Consider the following 12,649-nt stretch of genomic DNA (forward strand, 5'->3'; position numbering starts at 1 on the left):
CGCGGCACACCTGCCGCCTACCCAACTCCTGCTTTACAGGTGAAAATAGAGCAAAAGGAGCGCTAGTCTTTGATCTTATTTATTTTCTGCTGTGTTTTACTTGCATCTATTTGAAAGAGTGAGTGTAAACACACACAAAAAAAATTATGTGCTGGAATGTGCAGAAAATAGGTTTAAATATTAAACTAATTTCTTCCAGTCAGAGAATGTTGCATATAATTAAATTTTTGCTTGATGCATAAAGTTAAAAGATCAAAACTAATAAAACAAGTTTTTAAAAGGGACCTTTCCTTTTGATTACATTTTGTATGATGGATTATGTAGAAAAAGTAGAATTGGGCTGAAAGAGCTATCCTTTATCAACTATTCAGGTTGTAAATCGTGTTTTTAAAAAGTAACTAAGTAACTAAGTAATTAATTACTTTTGAAAATCAGTAATCAGTAAAGTAACGGGATTACTTTTTTGGGGAAGTAATCAGTAATTAGTTACTGATTACTTTTTTCAAGTAACTTGACCAACACTGCTCACGAGTCATGCAATTTATGTGTGGTATTCAAAGCAAGTAATAATATGCTTCCAAGTAATGTTCAAAATGTATTTAAGAATAGAGAAGTACGACCTGAGAGGAAAATGCAATTTAAAGCAGCTATGCGTTCGCAGCACTTGTTAAAGCATGTGCACATCAGCTTTTGGAATAACTACAGGCAATACATATTTGATGAGTATACAAATAAAGAGATTAGGTCCATCATGTATAGTTTTTATTCTGGTTTTTTATGTTTTCCATTTCCTGATTGTTTTGTTGACATTTTAATCGTTTGAAATGAAATAAAGAAAGAACGTTGCATAAAGAACATTTATCTTCGCAAATTTTTCTTTGTTTCAGGATTGACCATGATGTTTCAAATCCTTCTGAGCCTAATTTAAGACTGAGTAAATAAGTAGGATAGAAAAGATAATGGTATGTTTTGTGGGAAGTGGAGATGATGAGAAAAAAATGGTGATGAAACGAAAGTAGTTGGTAAATGAGCATTGATGCTGTGGGCAGCGTTGACCGTGTAATCACAATGTTCCTGTTTGATTACCAGTCAAGGATGTTTGTTGGATTTAATTTTCACCCTCTTTCCCCTCACTTCCTGCCACCTCACAACTACCCTCCATCAAATAAACCTAATTAGTAATATTAGACATATTTAGTGACAACAACAATCATACTGTGAGCATGAAAAGTCTTCCCTTGGAAGAGATGGAAGATTTTAATGCTTCTACCACAGGTTTGGAAAGTGGAAAATGTTTTTTTGTGTTGTAATAAACTAAAATGATTTTAGCTCTTATTATTCTACACGTTAGTCAAAGTGAAATCAGTGCTCTTAGACTTGTCTTTAATTTGTAATTGGACAAAAAGAGGAGCTGATTTATTTATTTTGTGTGCCCATCAAATGAAAACTCAGTCATTGCTTGCTGTGAGTCAAAAAGGGTTAACAAGCCATTTCGCACAGTTTTTTTCTTCTCTTGGATTTGTATGATGTCACGGTGGGTTGACAGCCTTATACGGGCATCAGAATCAGAACACTTTATTAATCACTGAGGAAATGATGTGGTCACAGTTGCTTCCACACAGTAAGAACAATAACTAACTAGAAGCAATCAAATAAATCAAATAATACAATAAATTACAAAGTATAACCAAATTACTCTAAGCATCGTCCTTACAACACCACCTTACGGCAGTCCAGCTCCATCCCCACAACATTGCTGGCCTTAGGATGTGTTTATTGAGTCTGTTGGCATCTGCGACCCTCAACCTGCTGCCCCAGCATGCAACAGCATAGAGGATGGCACTGGCCACAACAGACCTATAGAAAATCCTGAGCAATGTCCGACAGATGTTAAAAAATCTCAGCTGCCTCAGAAAATAGAGACGACTCTGGCCCTTCCTGTAGAGTACAGTGATGTTTTTACCCAGTCCAGTTAATTATCCATCTGTACCTGCCCCAAACAATAGTCTTTATCAAACCAGATTTTACAGTTTAATTAATTTAAAACAGTCTCTTTCAGAGAGTAACAACCTCATACTCCTCCTTAAAAATTAGATGCTGTAAATTGTAATCCTTTTGCCCTCCCTTTCTCCGGACTAAACTAGCACTGTTTACACATATTGCATATTATATGTACATAAGAAGAGCAGAAAACATCTCCAGGGTTACAAACCGACTGTTCAACTGAGGAAAATATATCTAATTGCAAAGTTTTAATATTAGATATCAGGCAGTGAAGAAGGTCCAGCAGTGCGCTTTGATGTAAATAGAAATATTTCTGCAAGTTATTCAGTGTGCGGGAGTCTCCCACCCCTACTCAAAATTATACTATTGTTTACACAGAGCATTGTTATGTAATATGAAATATTCCAAATACCCACGCAGTGATGAAACCCTGGCAACACCTCCAGAATAAAGCCAAACTTTTCACTGGGGGAAACCACACAAATTGTATAAAACAAAGCCTGAATTAGAACAACACACTGAAAATGTGAAAAAAATATGTTTCTGTAATGCTAAAGTGCAACAGAAAGCTTTGTTTTGCCTTTCTTCCGCACTGCTGCTGCCTAGTGCTCAGAGCAGTTCAGTGGATTTGTGTAGCACTGCAGGGCCTTTCCCTTACAGTGTGAAACAGCCACAGACGCTCCTTACAGATAACAATGCACTGAATTAAAATGAGCTTGAGTGCGTGTGTCCTCCCTTTCATTCGATGTCCTCCATTTATGCGCTTTCATTCATAAACCCCAGGCAAACGAAGGGAGACGAATGGCTTCCTATCGGACAAGAGGAGCGCACACACACGCACACACACACATACACTTGTACTGCATGAGTCAGTGCACTCGCTCTTTGTAATCAATGAATATTCAATGACTCGCTTACAAACACATATTGACCCTCACTCACCTTGCTCAGCACTGTTAATGCCAAACCACTTACCTCGAGGCTCTGCTGTGATGAGACACACACTCTCCATATTACCATGTCACGCTTTGTCATCACTGTTAACTCAACACATCTGATCATTAAAGCGAGTCCTTCAACCTAAACGACCACATGAGTGGTTTGATAAAACCCCTCCTTATGAAACGTGAGAATGCTACGGTAAAGGTTCAGCTATGTTTAGTCACCAGATGAGCTCAGGTGGGTTTAAGGGTGACCTGTTCTTCTCACTTCCAGCTTCATATGTTTATTTTTGGACTCTTCTACAGTATCTTTGTACGTTTCACAGCACAATAATAATTCTTCTTTATCTTATTCTAACCCTCAGTTCATCCTCACTCCTCAGATTACAGCCTTCTGATTGGTTATTGATGCACATCAATAGTGTAGCAGGAGATATGTGACTGAAGATAAGGGCAAGCAGGTGCAGAAGACCCTTTTTAAAGAGTGCCATCATGAATACAAATAACAGACTGAAGTTCACTCTGTTGGAAACCCATCCATCCACCCCAACCTCCTCACTATGCTGACATTGTTGCCTTATAACTTGAACAGCTCACAGCCTGCAAACCAGTAAACACTCAGGATAAAGCAGCTTTTTTTGTTTATGTGACTGCCACCATGACTTTGTAACTGATGTATTTCATTGGGAAGTATATTTCCCACTTGCAGAATGTACGCATCTGTGTGAAAGTGTTTATCGATGGGCAAGGCAGCCCAGAAATTTTAGTTTTTCTAAACATAAGTGCCCCAACCTAACCAGTATGTTATATTAGAATTCTAACAAAGCCATGGGCTTCCACTTTTGTTCCCATCATAATTACTAAAACCACTAGGAGGTGCTACTGGGGTACAGGGAAATAATGCTTAAACACCAGGCTGGTGGACGTAGAGTCTAGCTGTGAAAACTGTAGTTAGAGTTGAAGTGTTTTAAACCTGCAGTTTTTCTAGCATCAGAAGGGGGCGACCCCTCAAATACGATAAAAAAATAAGCAGCGAGGTTTAAGGTCAGGTTTACCTCACTTCAGTATGAATGTGCAGTCTCTAATTCACATCCACCCCTCATTCATCACATCTAGTTTCTACCAGGGCAACCCTCAACTTAAGGATCACTAATGTCAGCTACAGCCATGTTTTAAATACAGTCTATGGTTGGAATATACTCCAGTACGAACCGCCTGCTTGTTTTGGGGGGGGTTGTTCCTCCTGAGGATGACAGACATTTTCAAATGTCATTGCGCTAATTTGAAGTCAAGCTCAGGATTACATACTCTGTTTGAGGTCAGTGAATGTACCATTGTCAGTCTGTGATATTTCAGCCAGAACACACAGCTGTAGATTCACACTGTGTCACTTACATGCACTGACAACTGACTCGCGCTGCTGCTTTATAGCTTATTTATGGTGTGTCATTATTAGTATTGTTCTGCACTTTTATAAGAACTCCTAATTTCATTGTCAAATCAGTTAAGTTTGGTATTAAAGACATGAAGTTGTCACTTTATGTTTTACTGAAGCTTACCTTTGTGATGCAGTAGCATTTCTTACTCCTTAATACTCTTTTATATGACCTTCCATATGGAACAACACACCAAGAAGTCATGTGGTAAAGTACCTAAGATCATCTTTTTGCAGCCCATCTTCAGGAATTTGTAGTTTCATAACATCAGATCCATGCCTGACCCTGGGTCTCACATCTGCCAGAACATTATCAAACACTCCAGAGTCCTTTTTTCCTGAGTCCTTCTAAATTGGGTAGGAGCTCATTTTGGGGCCATGAACTGGCCAGCAACCAGCACAGCTGAACTGGGATATTATCAGCCCACTTCAGGTTTAAGTTCAAGTTTAAGAAGAATTATCTGAACAGCTTTGTGTATGAACATTTCTAATTTGGACTCTGCTGTATGACTGGGATGCTATTCAGTTAGAAGCTGAATGCTAATGGAGGACAACTTTTCATGTAACTCCACGTCAGCAGAGCTCTGACAGCTGCCATCACTGAAGGGAACGATGCTGGTCTCCATCTTCACTCAGTGTGAGTAAAATTGTATTATGTATTGTATTGTATTGTATTGTATTGTATTGTATTGTGTGTTTCAGTGAGCAGACACAGAGGCTGTTTTAATGTGCTGTGTTTCATCTGTTTCCAGTTAGGTCAGATTCAGTCTGCAGTACTGGTTGTTTAATTTCTGCATCCTTGCTGGTGTTCAAAGCTAAAAACCAAGTAAGCAGTTTTGTTGAGAAACTGCAGTGTAAACATGAGTTTGTTTTACAGGATATTTAAAGGTGGTTTTAATAAGATGTCCTGCAAAACTTTGTCAGCAGATTAAAACTGATTTTTCGTGCCGCTTTAGACATTTGACTTTAGACATCTTGTCTGATCTTTCTTTACACCTAATGAACTCCTTTAGTGGTGGTGGAGCAAGGGAGTGTAAGACTTTATATATTAAACACACTCTTTTAAGTTTCACTAACTTATTGAAGTTCAGTAATTTATGTTTTTTTTAAACACATGACAGTGGTGGTGGGAAGTCGGTTTTTTGTCAAGTCGTTTTAAACTTCTTTTATAAATGTTTTCAATAGTTTTAAGTGTTGCTGGACAAGCAAGTGACCAGGACGTCAAACAATAGTCTATATGAGAGATGATCATTGAGTAAAAATAAGTTTTTGCAACATTCATATTTAAATTACTACGTATATGATTAATTCAAGCTCTACTCCATCCAGGAATATGTTTGATTGCTTCAAGTTTAAGGGGTGTTTTGAAAAATGCATGCAGACAGTTTTTGAGGTGTTCAACATTAGGCATGAGTCCTCCAGCCAGCTATGCAATAATGCTAAAGCAGCTGTAAGATCTTTTGCCACCTGCTTGACACTTTTGGCTTACGTATATATAACTGCATCATCCGCATACATTTGAGCAAATATATTTGGACAGACTTCAGGTAAGTTATTGATAAAAAGAGAGAACAATAAGAGTCCAAGAACGGATCCTTGAGGAACCCCTGTATCACAGTCTAAATATGGAGATTTAACCCCATCTAACACCACACACTGTTTTCTGTGTGAGAGATATGAGGCAAACCACTGAAGAGCCTGACTGGAGATATTAAACTGAGTCAATATGGACAACAATATCTGATAGTTTACAGAGTCGGAAGCCTTCTTCAAATCTAAAAATACAGCTCCAACACAGGGACTCTTGTCCAGCAAGCTCTTCAAGTTCTCCACTAACATACACAGGGCAGTATCTGTGGAGTGATGGGCCCGAAAGCCAAACTGCAATGGATGTAATGAGGGTTGGGTGTTTTCTAGGTGAGCAGTGAGGAGTTTAACCACCCACTTCTCAGCTATTTTAGATATGACTGGGAGTATGCTTATGGGGCGATAATTAGCCATGTCAGTTTTCACACCTGCTTTGAAAATTGCAATTTTCCAATCTGTTGGAACAATGGAGTGTTCGAATGACATATTCAAAACATGAGTTTTTGGACCTACAAGCAAATCCATGTTCCTTTAGGAAATTTGTGTTAATACCATATACATCAAGTGCTTTTGATTTTTTTAACCCTGTAATTAGTTTAGCAACTTCAGTGTCTGAAATATGAGTGATGGTGAACAAATTTTGACCAGCATCATTCACATTATCAGAGCATACGACTGAGTCAAAGCTCTGACTGATCTCCTTAACCCTTTAAGACCTACCATAGAACCAAGTCCGCCAGAGCTTATATTATATTTTTACATGCTGTGGAGCCATTTTTGGGAGCATTTCAAGTTGCTATACATCAATACAACCACTACAGCCTAAATTTTAATAATATGTATGCATTAAGTGCATAGTACTGACATAAATTGCAAAAAGTGCAATAAACTACAAAAAAATTGAAAATCGTTTTTGTTTTTTTAACATGTATTTCTAGTTAGAGAAATTTAAAAGGCTTATCCCTCAAAACTGTAAATACAAAAAAGTTGCACAAACTAGTTTCCCACCACAGGAAACTTATTTTGAGTGTCTTCATAGTTTTATTTTTGAAATACACCGATTTTCATATACTGCAGGAAAAACGAAAATAAATATTATAATGCAAATTTGCAAAATAACAGCATATGCATCACAATAAACTATTTCCAGCAGTGCAATATGAGTCCTAAGCATCCCAGAAACGACACAGAAAGTCATAAAGTCAAACATAACTTTTAAAAACACCAGTATAGGCTCATGAGGCCTTGACGGTAAAAAACTACATTTCCGCAAAATGACGTCACTTCCGGTTTCGGCCAGGTCATGGCGGACATGCGACAGTTCACGCTGATGGACGTAGGAAGTGTTAGGAACAGCTGATCGGATCGGCAAAGCGTGTTTCTGGAATATTATGTTTTTGTTGCTGCAAGTGCTTTTAATGCAATTTTTGCAAAGCTATATGTGGAAGGAAACTGTGACCTAGGACAAGCTGATGGCATAAGATGGAAGTACAACTTCTCGCGAGTTAATTAATAAATTTTTTTTTCATATGCAAAAAAATTATTGCGCTAGCTTACGTGGTTGCAGTGCTACCGGGATTTTAAAATAGTTACGCAAAATGGAGCGTGTCCGCTCCGACCGGCTTTAAAGGGTTAACAGATGAAATAAAGAAAGTGTTTAAGTTACTGGCAATAGATAGAGGCTCTCTAACAATAGAGTTATTTACATAAAGTTCAATTGTATTTTTGTTTTTGTTTGAATGACAGCCAAGTAATTTATTTAGGTGTTGCCAGATAATTTTATCATTACCTTTGGCTCTTTCAATTATATTTATAAAAAAATTTGTTGTGGCCTTTCTCAAACTTCTTGTTACTTTGTTCCGCATTGAAGTAAATCTCTGTCTATCCAGAGTTAGTCCTGTTTTCAGGAACTGTTTTAGTAATTGATCTCTTGTTTTCATTAGATTCTTGTACTCTTTGTTCAACCAAGGCAGATTAGATGTTGTCTTTATTTTTTGTCGACCTCTAAAGGAGTATGTTGATATAACACCTTGACAATGCCAGTGAAGTGACTGCTACAGAATTGTGGATCATCACTACACAATAAAGGCTCCCAGTTAACTGATGCTAATGCTTCTGCTACATTTTGTCGCTGACTTCTTGGTATAAATTCATAAAAGGATCTCCTATTAGATGAACTATAAAAATGATTCTTAAGCCGTGATTTTACAAGTTTTCTAGAAAATAATATATGGTAAATGGCCTGTATTTGTATAGTGCTTTTACTAGTCCCCCCTAGGGACCCCAAAGCACTTTACACACCTGGTCATCCACCCATTCACACACTGGTGGAGGCAAGCTACGGTTGTAGCCACAGCTGCCCTGGGGCAGACTGACAGAAGCGAGGCTGCCATATCGCACCATCGGCCCTTCTGGCCAACAGGTAGGTAAGTGAAGTGTCTTGCCCAAGGACACAACGACCGAGACTGTCCGAGCCGGGGCTCAAACCGGCAACCTTCCGATTACAAGGCGAACTCCCAACTCTTGAGCCACGATCGCCCACAATATAAAATTGTGGTCTGAAATACCAGTGATAAAATTATAAGATTTAATAATTCGCTTGGGCTTATTGGGTTCTAGAGAGTTTCGTTATTCTTGTGGGTTGTTCAATGTGTTGAGTATAGTTTAAAGTCTCCATTAAATCCTTGAGTGTTTTTCTGTCCTTTTCACAGTCCCAGGTGACATTAAAATCTCCCATTACAATTATTTCATTAGACTTATTATTTATAGTATGATATTTAAGTAATATCTGTAGTTGTTCATAAAAAATATTCTTTGCGGAAGGAGAGCGATATAATCAGATCAACGTAAATGACATTTATGGGGAAAGAGTGATTTTAACAGAAATATGTTCTATTTCAACATCTATTGGTGAACTAAGTAAGCAGCAATCCAGGTGTTTTTTTACATACACAAGTATTCGTCCTCCTCTTGTTCCAATTCTATCCCTTCTGAATACTGTGTACTCTGGAAAGACAACCGCAGACTCAGGAGAAGAACTTGTGAGCCAAGATTCAGAGATACCCAAAATAGAAATATTGGAATTGCTTAGAATATGTTCCAGTTGCTCATGCTTTGGTCACATACTGCAAATGTTAATGTGTCCACATAGAAGCCCCTTTGGTTTATTTTTAGTGTCCCAGATTACTTTAGCCTGTCTTGCAGATCTTTGTTCCTCTGTAACTTTTAATAGCAGGATTTCTTGTCCTTTTGTTGACAATGCTATGAGCGTTTAATGATGAGAAACCCTTTACCGGAGACTGTAGTTGAGGTACAGCAGGTGGGGGCACAGGCAGCCGAGGTGGAGGCCCAAACAGCAGAAGCGGAGGCCCGGAAAACAGGGGCGTAAACACTATTAGTTGCAGTTGTAGCCTTACTAACTGAGACGGTGGTTGGAGCACAGTTAGTTGAGGTGGAAAGCAATGCAGAGATAGCTGTGCCCATAGGCTAACTAGGCTAATTAGTTGTAGCCAGTCTAAATCACTGATGTTTGAAATAGGTCCAGGATTTAGTTCTATATCACCAGCCAAAAGTAGCATCAGAACAAGTTTCAGAATCTCCAGGGACCATTGTGGTGTATTTAATTGTTCATGTTTACCTGTGGGTGGTCTAGCATGACCAAAATCCAAGAATGTTGTGAACAAAAGATGTTGACTCCATTTGGCTGGGAAAATGGTATAGTTATCCATCTTTCTTGGACATGTCGAACTCCACAGAAGATAAAAATGTATAAAAACAAAAAGACAAGTTGATGTCAAGATTCAGGGGTTTTTAGATTGTTTTTTAGGTGTTTTTTTTTTTTTTGCAAAAGCACAGGACCTGCCAAGCTGTGTGTCTGCACCCATTCCAGCTTCTCAGATGTGATTACTATCAAATATGAACTCAAGTTTGGAACAAAACTAAACATTTTAATTCTCCACATAATGAATGAGAACTTTTTCTCATTGTTGACAAAAATAAATATAATTGATTTCAGTCTTAGAAAGTGTGCTGTTGCTTTTTCTCCAATAAACCGCCAGCGTGTCCCAGCACTGTCACAGCACTGTCACAGTACTTTTTGGATTACTTTTGATGAGTAATGATGAAGGAAAATGTTCTGTTCTGCTTATGTTGGACCTTTTGAAACTGTTGACCACCACATTCTCCTTGAAAGGCAGATGTGTGTGGAGGCCTTTTTTGGTTCGGTGCCAGTACAGCGGAGGGAAGTGATGGGTTGGTGTATCTCCAACTGCCTTAGAGTGGTTCTCCTCATATTTACATCATCAATGTTTTTCTGTGGAGGTCTCTTATTTCAGACCATCCTCTACCTCCCTTACTTAGAGTGTCCCTCAAGGTTAAGTTTCGGTGCCTTTAATGTTTTTATCTTCTTCCCCTCCAACATATAATGAGCCCCTTCAAGGATATTTTCTATCACTGTTATGCTGATGCCATTCAGTTATACATTTATTTCAAGCCCAGAGATTTATCTGCGCTCCAGCTTGTGAATGATTGCTTAGATTCAATCAAACGTTGGATAGCTGTTAACTTCCTACAACTTAATGAGGGGAAAACTGAAGTCCTTGTATGCGCTCCTGACAGATTTTTTCCTCAGATAATGAAAGCCCTTGGTCCTCTTTCGGTTTATGTTAAATCCTCTATCAGGAATTTAGGTGTCACTTTTGACTGGACTCTCACATTGGACGGTCATGTCAAATCTCTGGTTCGGCCTTGCTTTTATCATTTAAGAAATGTTGTTAAGTTAAGCCCTATTGTGTCTCACTCTGAACATTTATATCTGCACACTTGGACTACTGCAACTCATTGTTTATGTGTCTAAGCAAAGGCTCCCTGGAACGTCTGCAAGTTGTGCAAAATGCTGCAGCTAGGCTTCTGACCAAATCCTCTAAATATTCACATGCTATTCACATTGCTATTTCAGTTATACTGGCTTTGAATTCAGAGTCCATTTTAAAATCCTAGTTTTGAATTTTAGAGCTTTGCATGGACTGGCGCCAGCTTACATCTCTGATCTTCTACAGCCTTATGTCCCTAGCAGGTGAACTCATCTGATTAGGGCCTGCTTGCTATACAGCACACTAAGATGAGAACTAAGGTTGATAGAGTTTTTGCCACTGTGGCCCCTAGACTGTAGAAGTCTATCCCTCTGCACCTCAGTAGTCACTTCTAAAAAACATCTCAAAACTCACCTTTTTAGTATTTCTTTTGGTTAATTTTTGCCTGCTTATGTTGTTTGTTTTATGTTTTAGAACTTGTTATTCTATGTGCAGCACTTTGTGATTCTCTGTCTAGAAAGGTGCTATATAAATAAAAATTTTACTTACTTACTTACTTTGAGGTTAGCAGACTCATCAGTGCGGGCGTGCAGCCACTGAGGGCTCGGCTGGATTAAAAAGCTGCAGACGCTCGGCCCTCTGTGGCCATTTAACTCCTCTGCTGTTCAGGCAGAAACACAACTCTTCCCGAGGTGCCTTCTTTTCAGCTCAATGTAAGGAGCACTCTGATCAGCAGAATGAGAACCTAATTGAGACCAGTCCATCACTTCCCCCCGCTCTACTGGCACCGAACCAAAAAAGGCCTCCACACACATCTTTTAATACAAACTGATGATCAGAAGCTTAAAAACACTTTCCCTCCACTCTTCTGCAGAAATGTTAAATTCAGTGATGCTCTGAGAAAGCAGACGTTTCTCCACAAAGATTTAAGTAAACCATAATCCTGTGCTGCTGCTCACCCTTTGTTACACATGATGACGTTTTCTGTCTGGTAATACTAGGCCTCAAATTCTTGTTTTAAAAGAAACATTTCAGGGTTTTGACAAGTTAATGAATTAGAATAGAATAGAATAGAATAGAATAGAATAGCCTTTATTGTCATTGTACAGAGTACAACGAAATTGGAGTGCCACTCCCTTGGTGCAAGTTTCAATAATAAATATAAATGTAAAATATAAAAAGTACAAAAAAAAAACAATCGTAAGTACTCAAACAATAGTATGTACAATATATACAGGATAGCAGCATTAATATAATGACAGTATGAATAGCAGCATAATATAATGACAGTGACGGTATGGAATAGGTTCAATTGTTTTTGTGCTTATTTACTACGGTGATAGCTCTGGGAAAGAAGCTATCCCTGAATCTGTTTGTCCTGGTTTTATGTGACCTGTACCGTCGGCCTGACGGTAATAGTTCAAATAGTTGGTTGCTGGGGTGAGAGTGGTCCTTGATGATATTGCCAGCTCTGCTGAGGTACCGAGAGTTTGCAGTGACCTCCAGGCTGGGCAGAGAGCAGCCAGTGATCTTCTGGGCTGTGTTGATGACCCTCTGCAGTACTTTCCTGTCTGCAGCTGAGCACCCTGCATACCATGTTGTTATGCCGTACGTTAGGATGCTCTCTCTATGTCACCAGCAGCCTCTCCTCCAGGTTGTTCCTCCTGAGCACTCTCAGATTAGAAAATAACATGCAGAAATTGTGTTTAGTTTTCATTGATCCAAAAGACACTCATATATTAATCAGCACATTAAACAGTCTTAATCCAGGTAATCGGTGTGTCTGTGTGGAGTATCATGTTTGTTTTGAGGTTTATGTTAGCTGAATTTGGACATTAACTGCCAGGTCACAGAGGGGAGGCTGAGCTGGA

This window comes from Diplotaxodon limnothrissa, linkage group LG17 (genome assembly GCF_057381915.1).
Source record: "Diplotaxodon limnothrissa isolate DT_005_m linkage group LG17, D_limnothrissa_male_GT1.1, whole genome shotgun sequence".
NCBI classification, from domain to species: domain Eukaryota; kingdom Metazoa; phylum Chordata; class Actinopteri; order Cichliformes; family Cichlidae; genus Diplotaxodon; species Diplotaxodon limnothrissa.